This window comes from Capra hircus, chromosome 21 (genome assembly GCF_001704415.2).
Source record: "Capra hircus breed San Clemente chromosome 21, ASM170441v1, whole genome shotgun sequence".
In the NCBI taxonomy this organism is placed as follows: Eukaryota; Metazoa; Chordata; class Mammalia; order Artiodactyla; family Bovidae; genus Capra; species Capra hircus.
The window spans coordinates 10,382,195-10,395,166 of record NC_030828.1 but is presented as its reverse complement, the minus strand read 5'-3'; the positions used below and the strand labels follow the sequence as shown (position 1 = coordinate 10,395,166).

At 39.0% G+C, this 12,972-nt stretch overlaps 1 long non-coding RNA gene across 1 annotated transcript in view; it reads left to right on the top strand.

The window, feature by feature from the left end:
• LOC106503340 overlaps positions 1-11,484 on the top strand; it is a 202,044-nt gene extending 190,560 nt beyond the window's left edge. The window contains exon 3 of the long non-coding RNA XR_001919834.1: positions 11,387-11,484. This is a non-coding gene — a long non-coding RNA (uncharacterized LOC106503340). The remainder of the gene's footprint in view (positions 1-11,386) is intronic.

Here is a 12,972-nt window from a genome sequence, read left to right as displayed (position 1 = left end):
TTGTTTTCTAAAAACAAAATTTGTTAAATTCATCCTAGAGATGCTCAATTTGTTTTCAAACAATGAACCTGGATAGTCCAATGAAATGTTAATAAGCAAAATATTTCATTCTTAGAACTAATTGCTGGGGGAATGGTGCTAAAAAATGGAATTAATTGGTGAAGAGTGCAAACAGCTTAAAAAGTTAAGACTATTATTTAAAACCCATGCTCTAACTCTGGGAATGACCAAAAAAAAATGTCCCCTGCCAAAGTTTATACTCTGGTTCTACAATGAATGAGATGCAGTTCCATAGTCATTGCTAATAAACAGGTGCTTTGAAGGTGTTCAGTCATTTAAAAATCCACCTTCCCCCAAAATAAAGTTTGTATTTATAATTTATCTAACAACTATTTTTTTACAGATCAGTGAAATAATAATTAGATAATCTAAATATCAACTCTGCAATTATTGTATTCAAATTCATGTCCATTACATTGGTGATGCCATCCAAACATCTCATCCTCTGTCGTCCCCATCTCCTTCTGTCTTCTATCTTTCCCAGCATCAGGGTCTTCTCCAATGAGTAGGCTCTTCACATCAGGTGGCCAAAGTATTGGTGCTTCAACATCAGCCCTTCCAATGTATATTCAAAACTGATTTCCTTTGGGATTGACTGGTTTGATCTCCTTGTAGTCCAAGGCACTCTTAAGAGTCTTTTCTAACACCACAGTTCAAAAGCATCAATTCTTTGATGCTCAGCTTTATTTATGGTCCAGCTCTCACATCTATACATGACTACTGGAAAAACCACAGCTTTGACTAGATGGACCTTTGTTGGCAAAGTAATGTCTCTGCTTTTTAATATGCTGTCTAGGTTGGTCATAGCTTTCCTTCCAAGGAGCAAGTATCTTTTAATTTCATGGCTGCAGTTATCATCTGGAGTGATTTTAGAGCCCAGGAAAATAAAGTCTGTCACTGTTTCCATTGTTTCCCCATCTATTTGCCATGAAGTGATGGGACCAGATCACATGATCTTTGGTTTTTGAGTGTTGAGTTTTAAACCAACTTTTCCACTCTCCTCTTTCACTTTCTCCTCTTATATTAGTTTGATGTTGACTTTATTAATGACTCCTCATGTGTTGTATAAGACTTGATCATACATTGAAATTAGAAATAACCAAACAATTCATGTCAATTAATCCATAAAATAGCTTGATAATTACCATTATTCATTTTTAAAATTATTACCTTTTTTTTTGAAAAATAGCACACAATCAGAAATTTCCATTAAATTCACCTGAATATTCTTTCACATTTCAATGACATTATTTTTTCAGAAAGTATACTAAAGGGATGCTTACTTCTCCCAGGTAAGAAGTAAGCTTTGCAAACCAGTTAGCAGCAAAATGAAAGATGTAAAGACAATGCATTTAAAATAAAATGTACTTAATAAGTTTAAAATTTATTCTGATATTATATTTCTTCTAATTTTTCTGATTTTTGGCATTTTTATGTTAATTTTTATTTTTAATTTTATTGAAATCTAGGTTGATGTGCAATGGTTGATTCACAATGTTGTATTAGTTTCAAGTGCACACCAAAGTGATTCAGTTTTATTTGTATACAAATATATATATTCTTTTTCTTACATCCTCTTTTATAGGTTATTACAAGGTATGGAGTATATTTACCTGTGCTGTGCAGTAGGTCCTTATTCATTCAGTTCAGTTCAGTTTAGTTGCTCAGTCATGTCCAACTCTGAGACCCCAAGCACAGCAGCATGGCAGGCTTCCCTGCTCATCACCAGCTCCTGGAGATTACTCAAACTCATGTCCATTCAGTCAGCGACTCTATCTGACCATCTCATCCTCTATCGTACCCTTCACCTCCTGCTTCAATCTTTCCCAGCATAAGGGTCTTTTCAGATGAGTCAGCTCTTTGCATCAGGTGGCCAAAGTATTGGAGCTTCAGCTTCAGTATCAGCCCTTCCAATGAATATTCAGGACTGATTTCCTTTAGGATGGAGTGGTTGGATCTCCCTGAAGTCCAAGGGACTCTCAAGAGTCTTCTCCAGCACCACAGTTCAAAAGCATCAATTCTTCTGTACTCAGCTTTCTTTATGGTCCAACACTCACATCACAATGCTCACACGACTACTGGAAAAACCATAGCTTTGACTAGATGGACCTTTGTCGGCAAAGTGACGTCTCTGTTTTTTAATATGCTGTCTAGGTTGGTCATAGCTTTCCTTCCAAGGACCAAGCATCTTTTAATTTCATGGCCGAAGTCACCATCTGCAGTGATTTTGGAGCCCAAGAAAATAAAGTCTGTCACTGTTTCCATTGTTTCCCCATTTATTTGCCATGAAGTGAAGGGACTGGATCCCATGATCTTCAGTTTTTGAATGTTGAGTTTTAAGCCAACTTTTTCACTCTCCTCTTTCACTTTCACCAAGAGTCTCTTTAGTTTCTCTTCATTTTCTGCCATAAGGGTGGTGTCATTTGTATATCTGAGGTTATTGATAGTTCTCCCAACAATCTTGATCCCAGCTTCTGTTCCACCAAGTCTGACATTTCATATAGTGTACTCTGCATAGAAGTTAAATAAGCAGGGTGACAATATACAGCCTTGACATATTCATTCCCAATTTGGAACCAGTCTGTTGTTCCGTATCTGGCTTGAACTGTTGTTTCTTGACCAGCATACAGATTTCTCAGGAGGTAGATAAGGTGGTCTGGTATTCCCGTCTCTTTAAGAATTTTTCAGTTTGTTGTGATCCACACTGTCAAAGGCTTTAGCGTACATAGTCAATGAAGCAGAAGTGGATATTTTTCTGAAATTCACTTGCTTTTTCTATGATCCAACAGATGTTGGCCATTTGATCTCTGGTTCCTCTGCCTTTTCTAAATCCAGCTTGAACATCTGGAACTATTCAGTTTACGTACTGTTGAAGCCTAGCTTGGAGAATTTTGAGCATTACTTTGCTAGTATGTGACATGCGTGCAATTTTGCAGTAGTTTGAACATTGTTTGGCATTTCCTTTCTTTGGGATTGGAATGAAAATTGATCTTTTCCAGTCCTGTGGCCTCTGCTGAGATTCCAAATTTGCTGGCATCTTGAGTGCAGCATTTTCACAGCATCATCTTTTAGGATTTGAAATAGCTCAACTGGAATTCCATCACCTCCACTAGCTTTGTTCGCAGTAATGTTTCTTAAGGCCCACTTGACTTCACATTCTAGTATGTCTGGGTTTAGGTGAGTGATCACACTATCGTGGTTTTCTGGGTCATGAAGATCTTTTTTGTATAATTCTTCTGTGTATTCTTGCCACCTCTTCTTAATATCTTCTGTTTCTGTTAGGTCCATACCATTTTTATCCTTTATTGTGCCCATCTTTGCATGAAATGTTCCCTTGGTATCTCTAATTTTCTTAAAGAGATCTCTAATCTTTCCCATTCTGTTGTTTTCCTCTATTTTTCTGCATTGATTACTTTGGAAGGCTTTCTTATCTCTCCTTGCTATTCTTTGGAACCCTGCATTCAGATAGATATATCTGTCCTTTTCCCCTTTTCCTTTTGCTTCTCTTCTTTTCTCAGCTATTTGTAAGGCCTCCTCATACAAGCATTTTGCCTTTTGCATTTCTTTTTCTTGGGGATGGTTTGGATCACCATTTCCTATACAATGATATGAACCACTATATTGTATATATTTTATTCACAAATTCTTAATTTAATTAAACTTTTATGATGAATGATGACTAGGAAAACTTCTGTTACTTGTCACACTGATTTTTAATTCTTTGTAACCTTCAAAATCTTTTTAGGATTTTTTAAACTACAGCTTGAGAGGAGGTAAGTGGGGGAAATTTGGAAGGTAAAAAAAATCTGTTAAACATTTTTACTTTTCTCTGTTAACCAGCTATATGGACATATTTTATAATTGCAGGTTATATACTAAGTAATTCTGTAACTGTTGAACATTCAGTTCAGTTCAGTTCAGTTCAGTCGCTCAGTCGTGTCTGACTCTTTGCGACCCCATGAATCGCAGCACGCCAGGCCTCCCTGTCCATCACCAACTCCCGGAGTTCACTCAGACTCACGTCCATCGAGTCCGTGATGCCATCCAGCCATCTCATCCTCTGTTGTCCCCTTCTCCTCCTGCCCCCAATCCCTCCCTGCATCAGGGTCTTTTCCAATGAGTCAACTCTTCGCATGAGGTGGCCAGCCAAAGTACTGGAGTTTCAGCTTTAGCATCATTCCTTCCAAAGAACACCCAGGACTGATCTCCTTTAGAATGGACTGGTTGGATCTCCTTGCAGTCCAAGGGACTCTCAGGAGTCTTCTCCAACAGCACAGTTCAAAAGCATCAATTCTTCAGCTCTCAGCTTTCTTCACAGTCCAACTCTCACATCCATACATGACTACTGGAAAAACCGTATGTCTGAACATATGAACATTAGGATGGATCAAATATAAAAAACAACAAATTCGGTGTTAGCAACTCATATGTTCAGACATACATTTAAATTTTCTCTTTATTTTTTAGATTATTTTTATGGTAATCAATAATTTAACTAGTAACAAATATGAATTTCAGGGAAGTCAAGCTGAAAGGAATTGTGTCCTTGATAATAGTGTCTACATCTAAAATGCTTTACATTATTTTTATTTCAGATGATTTCAGAAAAGAAAGTCAAATTATATTTCCGAACATGTAACTTTCTGGACAAGACTGTTTTCAATAGATATCATTCAACAGATCACTTCTTTTATTTAAATATGTAGTAGTTGCCCTTGGAAAGGATAAAAGAATCACAAGCAAAATAGATCTTACCTTACCTTTATTTTTCACTTAAATTACAAATAATTTCTTTTTTTTTTTTTTTTGCATAGTTTTCAGTTGCATTTAGTTTAAAGGATGTGTGATTTGTTTAACAAAAAAATTTGCTGGCTAACCATAAATTCAGCTTCATTTTAGAAATTTCAAAGCTATCAATTGCTAGTAAACTTTAAAAGGAACTTAAATATAAATGTATTTATTTGTTGAATGGCTTGTAAGTGAATCCATTTGGGGATGAAGGATGCTAATGACGGTCAACTTGGAGATGAGAGTGTGTAGGGAGTCATAGCTAATTTCATCAAGCAGAAGACACTGCAGCTCACCCTCCCACGGAAGAAAGTCATATGTGATACGTGAGAAGCAATGGTTCCTAGTTGTATATTAATGAAGTACAACAAAGTCTTTGCTCTGGGAAAATCACCTGAGTCTAGTATTGTAAGTCCTTTACTAAGACCACTCAGCCCGACATAGCATCACATTAACACTAGAACCATGGTTGTAATTTTGGTCACCGAGAACCAATGACATTCACAGATCATGTATATAAGGGGTAATAACGGATGATGCTGATGATGGTGACGCTGGTGATGAGGATGATGGTGATGAAGACAATGAAGCTGATAATAGCACTGAAGATAACACCGCTGACGGTGACGATGACATTTAACAAATACGAAATGACTATATGTTAAACTCTTTTCTTTTCTGATTAACTTTTCATTACATTTAATCCTCTCAACAACCCTGTGAGAAAGTCACTGGAACATTAGAAAGGACATACCATCAGAATGAGAAGCTGTAGGGAACATGGTTCTGTGAAAATCTTTACTAACTTATATTGGCCCATAGGAAGGACTGATGCTGAAGCTGAAGCTCCAATACTTTGGCCACCTGATGCGAAGATCCAACCCATTGGGGAAAACCCTGATGCTGGGAAAGATTGAGGGCAGAAAGGGAAGGAGGTGACAGAGGATGAGATGGTTCGATGGCACAACTGACTCGATGGACATGAGTTTGAGCAAACTCCGGGAGATGGTGAAGGGCAGGGAAGGCTAGCATGCTGCAGTCCATGGGGTCACAAAGGGTTGACACAACTCAGCAGCTGAACAACAACATTGGCTCACTTAATTCCTTATGTTGTAAGTCCATTCTTACTTGGCAAAAATTTGATTAGGGTGATTGAAGGAAAACTGATTCAAAAGTATTCTATCTTGAAATTAGTCAAAAATTTAAATGTCATTGCTATTTAATCTATATAGGCATATACACAGTATATACACTAAGTAAATTATTTCCCCAAAATCAAAATAAATGACTGATTCAGTATATATATCTAGAAATGGTGAGAAAACAAAGCAACAACAAAAAAAAGACCCTGAAATGCAGCATCTCTGTGCTCAAGACAGCAGAAGGTAATTAAGCATCTATCAACATACAACTGCTATATGAAAACCACTGGGTTAGAAGCTGTGGAGAAAACAAAGAGAATTCATATCTGTCCTAAGGAGTGACCCATCCAATTAGGAGTGCAAAGATGAACTCATAGAACTACAATAATATAAGACTAAAAGACGGAACATTTCTAATTAGTTACTTGGAAAATACCAAATCACTTTCCTCTTCCTTTAAACCTCCTTCATAACATTTATTTCCACCGGACAGGAGTCATCTCTCCTACCAAGCTTTCACAATCCTTTGTCATTCTTGTAAAACTTGTTCTTCATTGGGCTGAGCCTGTTTGCACCTCTATTTTCACATCTATGAAATGAAATCCTGAGTAACAGCCTCATAGGGTTATTGACTCACTGTGTCAATGACAATAAATGATTAGAATATTTCCTAGCACATGAGAGTGTCTTATTGTTACCACCTACCTCTCTAGTGAATTTCCTGACCTGATTTGTAAACTTCATACCATCTTGTTCACAACTCAAACAGCTTCTAGAAAGCTACATTAGGTGTTTTATGTGTTTTCTCAAATGAGAATAATGAAGTATTTGATATCAAGACTAATGGTGCAGTTGGTATCCAGAGGGTGCATGCTCACTCATCTCTAGAGAAATCAAGGCAGACTTGCTGAGGAATGTGAGCTGAAAGGTACAAGGGAACAAAAGCGACCTCCTTCTGGGTAGGAAACTAGATTGAGGCACAGGTGCTGGAACATACACAGCAAAGAGATGGCTGGAATGGAGAAGTGTGCTAGGTAAGCGATGCAAAAGAAACTCACCTCGGGTGTTACTGCAGTAATTTGGCAATGAACGTCTGAGAGCCTCAACTGAACAGGGCCATAGAGATAGGATAGACTCAGGATGCAGAAGCGAGAAGACTCAGTAGGAACAGATCGCTGCTGCCACATACGGAAAAGAGAAGGAAGAAAAATCAGAGATGCAGCTAAATTTCTGAGTTTGGATAACAAAAGCAATGATAATTATAGAAATGGGAAAATGAAAGAGAGAGCAGAGCTTGCTTTTCTAAGGGGAGACTGGAAGTGAGTTTAACATAGGTGGAGTTTGAGGTTCACAGGTCATCAAATTGGACATGTAAGTCTGTCATGTGAGGTTGAATCACTGAGGGGAAGGCAAAATTAGAGAGTTAGAAGCAACAATTAACCCTTTAATGCAAGTGATCCATGTCCTTGTAAGTTCAGTATCAAGATTCATAGGTATCCACAGGCTCTTAACAGAAGTTTCTGGGGCCAACATCAAGGAGAAGAGGGACAAAACCAAGGCAGCCATTCTTTTTAAATTTCTTTTATTGGCATATAGTTGCTTTACAATTTTGTGTTAGTGTCTGCTGTGCAGCAAAAGTGAATCAGCTATATGAATACATATATCCCTTCTCTTTTGTATTTCCATCCCTTCTAGGTCACCAGAGAACACTGAACAGAGTTCCCAGCACTGTACAGTCAGTTCTTATTTGTTATCTGTCTTACGCATAGCAGTGTGTTTATGTCAGTCCCAGACTCCCAACACATCCCATCCTTCCTTTCCCCATTTGGTGTCCATATCTTTGTTCTCTAAATCTGTGTATCTATTTCAGCTTTGCAAATAAGATCATCTGGGTTATTTTTCTAGATTCCACACATGTGAGTTAATATATATAATATTTGCTTTTCTCTTTATGACTTACTTCACTTTGTTCATATTTCCCTGGCCTTGGTTCTACAAGGATACAGAGCATGGGGCCTGCACTGTGCTTTGTACAGAGAGAGTTCTCTTTCTTTTCCTTGAAGCCACAGTCTAGCTCGAGGAGACAGTTAGTGAGAGACAAAGTAAGGCCTCCTGGCTCAATTCAGCTCCCAGTACACACACCAGAGGGACAAAGTGGCCCACAGCCTGTATCAGCATAAATACAAATGGGCTGAAATAGATCTTTTACCTAAAATAAATGTCAAATAGTATGCAAATAAAAATATATTTTTGTCAGAAAGACCTTGGGCAAGGCAGAACACAAATGTTTATTTAAAAGAATTTTTAAACTCTGATTCAGACTAGGAAAGTCAGGCCAGTCGCTGAATCCCATGGGACAAGCACATGCGAGGGTCTCTGCCCAGTAAGTTAGCTTTTAATGGTGTGTTTACAAAACCACGTGTCCTCAACTAGAACTTTGAAAAACTCCCAAAACATATCAATTCCAAGTGCATGACCCAGGTCTAAATAAAGAAGACAGGAAATGTTTGGTCATGTATATACATCAAATTCATGGACCTTTCCAGTTGTGATACCAACAATACCCAAAATTGAGATTATATTTTTCAGTGTTTACTTGTTTGTTTAAACATACTTATTTCCCATAATTATAATGGGAAAAAAATGCAGTCCACTGTTAGAACATAAGGGACAAGAAAGAAAGAAAGAAAATCATACAGATATGTGTAGTTTGTCCATCTTACAGACAAGAAAACTGAGGGAGATGAAATGAGTGTCTAAGTTCAATGAAGAGAGCACAGACTAGACTGGATTAGACTAGAACGGAAGCCTGCCCAACACCCAATCCGTGAGCTTTCCCCACAAAATTGTGGCCTCTCAGGAAGAAGAGACTCAGAAGAAAATATTAAGAGATATTTCCTACCCTAGGGTTTGACAGATAACCTCTGATGGAAAGTTCCTTCTGGGTTTTGAGTCAAGAGGCAGAAATAAAATGGATAGCATAGGGAAAGAGGAGAGTCAAGGCTAATCCCTTTGCCGCTTTTGAGAAGATCTGCTTAGAATGCTCAATATCTATTTCAGAATTTTCTCAATGAAAACCTGTGAAACAACGTACTCTCTGGAAAAGAGTGGACTAGAAGAGGCAAAAATGGACAAGGAAAAGTGAAACAAATTTCCCAGTAGGTCACATCTCATCATCCCATGAAAATCCCCTAGACATAACCTTCACTTCTCTTTCCTATAACTACAAACTAGGTTTCTGTTTACTTCTGTTCAGTTTTTTTTTTTTTTTCCCCCTGCTATAAGGATACTTAGCACTTCACATCTGAGAGTTGCCAAATGATGTTCTAGGCAGAATGTCAGTTTGAGAGTCTGGAGGGCAAAGGATGAAGAGACCCCAGAGGAATATCCAAGAGCCCAGAGAAATGAAGACCCAATGGCTCTGGGAAGAGGAAGGGGGCATTAGGCAGAGGCAGAGGGACAAAGTTACGCTCACCTTGCAGTTTGCCCCATAAACCATCTCTGAGATATGAAAATAAAAGTGTCACTCTGCGATAACTTGTAGGTTTCTGGAAACAATCAAGGCTCTATTGAAGTGTAAGTAAACATGACTAGATCCTGGAAATAATGAATTTAGGAACTCCAGAAGTGGAAACAAAAGGCAATGAATGAAATCTGCCTCCTTCCAGACATAATGCTTTTATCAGTAAGTCTAAATTATTGCCGGGCTTCCCAGGTGCCTCAGTGCTAAAGAATCTGCCTGCCAATGCAGGAGACTCAGGGTTGATACCAGGAATATCTCCTGGAAGAGGAAATGGCAACCCACTCCAGTATTCTAGCTGGAAAATCCCATGACAGAGGAGTCTGGTGCTCTATGGTCCGTGAGATCACAAAAGAGTCGGACACAACTGAACACACATGCACAAAACTGTTGCCACATAATTGTTCAAAGGCAAATCAAGTTCAAAACAGATATTCTAAGTTCATGACATGTATCAGCTATAGGACTCCCTTAAAGAGGAGGTTAAATGAGTGTGAATCGAAGCTAGTCAATATGTCCTCTATTTTCAAGAAACTTGTTCTCAACTTGAAACTATTAGTTTTTAGAGTAAATATGTTTACTTAAAAGATTCATAGAAAGGAGCTAATCTCAAACAGTTTCCTATCAATGTGATCTCTTTATATCTTAGCCTCAAGCAGTGTTCTCTAAAATGAAATTATAGCACAGTTTTAGAGAATAGAGTTCTTGAAATAACTTGGATAAAGGATATATTCTCAAATGATGTAAAGTGGAGTTGTCAATAGAAGGAGGCGCTAAACTGAGAAATTTTGAAAAGGCAATGGGAAGGGAAGGGAAGCTAGATTTTATAAAACAGCTAATGTGTGATTGATCTGAGTTCCACTGTTAGGGTTTAAATGGAACTCCTCTCAGGTGTTCACATCCTAACTGTAACCTTTCTTCAGCCTGAACATGGGACCTGTAGGGATTTGAGCTACCACACCCTTCTTTCTGTGTACATAAAATATTTTTGGAGAGCTCTTTAGAACCTGTCTGCTCTGAGACCTGTAAGTCCACTCTGAAGACAAGAGGTTTAACTTGAGATGGACGCTTGTCATTGAGGATGGCTCATAAATCATCGTCTGTTGAGCCTCTTTAGAGGATGAAAAGACATCTGAAATAGCATCCTGCCTTCAGAAGGTCTAGAAAGACCTCCAGGAAGAGTGATCTTCTCTAAGCTGTTGAACTTCGTCATAAGCCATCAAGAGGTTCCCTGGTGGCTCAGTCAGGAAAAAATCTGCCTGCGATGTGAGAGACCAGGGTTTGATCCCTGGGTTGGGAAGATCCCTTGGAGAAGGGCTTGGCAACCCACTCCAGTATTCTTGCCTGGAGAATCCCCATGGACAGAGGAGCCTGGCTGGCTGCAGTCTACAGAGTCACAAAGAGTCAAACACAACTGAGTGACTAAGCACAGCCCATAAGCCTCCAAATCCAAATGGGTTCGGTGTTCTGGATTTCAAATCCCTTCTCTTCTAACGCAGATAGAAATGATACAAAAAAGTTTACCTATGCAGCTGCAAATAAAAAAAAATAAAATGCATCAAGTAAAAACTAATGATGAAGAAAATAATAATGAAAAAAACTAGCGGTTGCATCAATCAAACCTCAACAAATCACACAGCTGTGTCCCTGCCTTCAGCACATACGATTCTTAAATGATTGCATTCAACTGATGTGCTTGTTTTAAAGTTTTATTGCCAAAATGTTCTCAGAAAAGCATTGTGCTGTCTGGCCGTGTGATAATCAGAGATACCAATGTGAGTTGTTGCTTTTTTTTTTTTTTTCCTATCTTTTGGATCATATCAATGTACATGGTTTTCAGTCTTGCCTCTTGCATTTGTTTTTTTTTTCCCTCTAGGACCATTTCTGGGGATCTCAAGAGAATGAAAGAAACCACTGTGACCAAGCTGGAATGCATGGAAACCATACCACCTCCTCACAGAGGACAAGGAACAGATCCCACGACTCTGTACTTGCCCCTGTCTTCTTCCCTTCCCTCCAGCTACACGTCCACCCTGCACCCTCATTGCTACCCAGGCCTACTCTACCCTAGCTCCCTGGCCAAAGGGAAGATGGCTACATCTCCTGGGGCCGTGATGTGCGGCCTGAGAGGAAGTGTTGTCTTTGGGGAAATAGCAAGATTGGGTGGCTACCTTAAAGTCAATACTATTTATCTTCACCTCTTGTCCTGTGGGCTGACAAAGGGGCACCACTGTTAGGCCCAACCCCCCTGCACAGCTGCAATAGAAAGAAGGCAGGGACTTGTACTTTCAAGTGTCAGACCCTTTGTGCCTGACTACTAGTTTATGAGGCTGATGTCAAGCATGGCAGTCAATGAAGTCTTTGTCCTAGGTGTACAGGGCAGGACAGTGGAAAAACTGCCCTCTCTTATATCCCAGGCTCATCCATCTTCCCCTCACCCTGGTTCTCAACTTCTCTGTCTCTTGAGCCGACAGAGAGAGGATCCCTCCTGGGTTAATGTACTGGAAAATTGCTCTGCATGTTTATGAGGGGGTCCCTTCCAAATGAAAGAAAAAAGGAAAGGGGAAAAAAACGGGGAAGAAGAGTCGTTTTTTCCCACTGAACTCATTGGCCTTATGCATGTGGGTCTGACCCTGATTAAGAAAATCTCAATGCCCTGCCAGGAGCTTTATTGTCCAGTTTGGCAGAACGCACTTCCGATTGAATTTTTTGTTATTATTTATAATCACAAAGTGGTTTTGAACAGCGACTCCCATCACCCATCCCACCACTACTTCACACACACACGTACACACACATCTAAGCCCTTACCTTTAAAGAGGCCCCATCCACTCACATCCAGTTTCCCTCAGAACAATCTATCCTCCTTTTTAAAGCTGGTTTCCCCAAGGCAATTCCTTATAAATAGCAAACATGTTGTTTTCATACAGTTACATGGAAGTTGGACTGTGTGAACTTTGCCATGGATTTGGACCCCAGAGGTGGCTGCCTTCCATGAAATCAGGTTTGCTTATTTTAACTTTCTTTTTTTTTTTTTAGCTAAAAATAATATCCTCTATCTCCAACCTCTTCCTTCACTCCCAAATTTTATTCCTCCGTGCAAGGCTTGAGGCTAAAACAAAATGTCACATAAGTGGTTAAGGAATCTACTAGGTATCAATTATGTATGCTCCATCTACAGCGGACCAAGAGATTTTTACAAGAGACCTTCCAGAAACTTCTGAACAGAAATCATGGAAATTGGAAACAAGATTATAGATAATTGTTCCTTCTAGAAGCCAGCAGGCACACAGCAAGTGTTTTTTTTTTTTTGTTCGTTTGTTTGTTTCTTTGTTTCAGAAAATGAAGAAAAAAGAACTTAGCAGCTTAGTGCATTTTCTTCTTTCTTCAGCCTGATTTTCAGAAATTGCTTTATGTTTCCGTGGATTATTAGTTTGGCCAGAGAAATTGGAGATGGGGAAA